This window comes from Fragaria vesca, linkage group LG2, assembly GCF_000184155.1.
Source record: "Fragaria vesca subsp. vesca linkage group LG2, FraVesHawaii_1.0, whole genome shotgun sequence".
Lineage (NCBI taxonomy): Eukaryota > Viridiplantae > Streptophyta > Magnoliopsida > Rosales > Rosaceae > Fragaria > Fragaria vesca.
Window position 1 is genome coordinate 15,037,775 of NC_020492.1, and position 2,415 is coordinate 15,040,189.

Sequence of the window (2,415 nt, forward strand, 5' to 3'; positions counted from 1 at the left end):
TACTATAGGAGAGAATCATTTCAAGAGAGCTTTGCTAGATTTAGGGGCTAGTGTGAATTTGTTGCCATATTATGTATATGTGCAAATGGGTTTGGGGGGAATGAAACCGACCCGTGTGGTATTGCAATTGGCAGACCGATCAATGAAATATCCTAGAGGTATTGTTGAAGATGTCTTGGTTCAGGTTGACAAGTTTTACTTTGTTGTCGACTTCATAATCTTAGATACCCAGCCTATCTCTAACCTAAGTGATGAAATTCCATTCATTCTAGGTCGTCCTTTTCTAGCTACTTGTGATGCCAATAGTCGGAGTGGTATGATGACAATTTCCTTTGGTAACATGACTTTAGATCTCAACATTTTCAGTATAAGCAAGCAACCTTTAGAGAATGACGAAGTTGGTGAGGTCAATTTGATTGACAACTTAGTGACAGACACTTTCCATCAGTCTAGCATTAAGGACCCCTTAGAGGCATGTCTAGTTCACTTTGGTGCCGATTTTGATTTTGACAAATCTATTGAAGAGGTCAATGCTTTATTAGATTCTGTCCCTCTTATAGATTCTGCCAATTGGAAATCGAAGGTAGAACCACTTCCTTTTTCTTCATCCCCACCAATCCCTTCCATTGTCAAGCCTCTAAAGTTAGACTTAAAACAATTACCTAATACTCTCAAGTATGCGTTTTTAGGTCCATCTGAGTCATTGCCTGTCATCATTGCTTCTGATTTGAGTAGTACTCAAGAAGAAAAATTGTTGCAAATTCTTAAGGAACATAAGGAAGCCATAGGATGGTCGATAGCAGATATCAAAGGTATTTCCCCATCCGTAGTCATGCATAGGATTCACCTTGAAGATAATGCTAAGACTTCGTGTGAAGCACAAAGACGTCTGAATCCTGCCATGAAGGAAGTAGTTAGAGCGGAAGTGTTGAAACTTTTGGACGTTGGTGTCATTTACCCAATATCTGATAGTCAATGGGTGCGTCCTGTTCAAGTTGTCCCAAAGAAGTCTGGCATCACTGTTGTTAAGAATGATGACAATGAGTTGGTTCCCACAAGAATCCAAACTAGTTGGCGTGTGTGCATTGACTACCGTAAGTTAAATGCCGTCATGAGGAAAGATCATTTTCCCTTCCTTTCATTAATCAAATGTTGGAAAGGTTAGCCGGTCATGCGTACTATTGTTTCTTAGATGGTTATTCTGGTTATAACACTACCAAACTAAGAAATGCTCCTCCCTTCATTGACTCTATCATATGACGGTTTGACTGGGTCAGACCATTATAGAAATATTGTACCAGTCTCCATGTTTTAAAACCATGGTGGGGACACCTCAAGATCAAATCTTTGAATCTTTCCCAAGATTCGTAGAATTGTTCGTCATCTTTTTGCCTAAAGTCGGAAATGTTTCGCCTAAGGGAATTGGTTCTGGACATGGGAAAAAATTTAGACAGAAATTTTCTGACCAATTTGTCCCAAGAGGTGATGGAACCTGGAGGTTGGGAATTCAACCATCCCTTCGCCTTATCTTTTAAAGAAAATGGAAACAAACGCAAGCAGACAGACTCATCTTAAAAGTTTTGGAATTTGAAGGTGGAACATATGTCTAGAAATTCTTTGACATGCATGTACGGGTCTTCACGATCTAATCCATGAAAGTTGGGCAAGAGTTGAAGAATCTAAGGTTTCAACTCAAAATGAGCAGCAGTAGTGTTTGGTAACACTATACATGATGGGGAATTTGTGGTGATGGGAGCAAAGTACTCCCTTAGAGTTTTGGTCTCTAAATTTTCTCCCATCGTGATCTGAGAATTAGGTTTCTCGATTTTTTTCCTAATTGTTCTCTCAATCTCAGGGTCGTAAGGCAACAACTCTAAACTGAGTGAACAACGACCAAACATAAACTACAACACTTTTTTTTATATTATTATTATTATTTATTTTTATTATTTTTTTTTTTGCATACATAAATCTACCAAAAAATCTACTCAAAGCAACAATTAATTACAAGTCAGCTCCTACTCTTTTTTAGAGTGAATTAAAGGATGACCAGTTAAGGGCTGCCAAAAATGTAACCAGGTGAGTTCCGGGAAGACTGGAGGGGTCACAATGGTCCCACTTAAAACCCAATTCTTCTTAAACACCGAAGATGTTTCCTTAAAGAACTTTTCTAGACATCACACTTTTGGAAGGTACTCACTGGAGTTACCAAAAATTAACTCTATCCAAGAGGATCCTATGAGCTATGTGAAAACCTAAACCAATGTCTAATGGATTTTATGATTAAATTTGACTTGAGTTTTAACAAATGCAGGAGATGGTTAACCTAGATGGGCAAGGAATTGGTGATTAAATCAAATCCTTATGTCGTTAAGGTGGGAATGCTACTAATTATTTAGATGCAAAAAAAAAAAT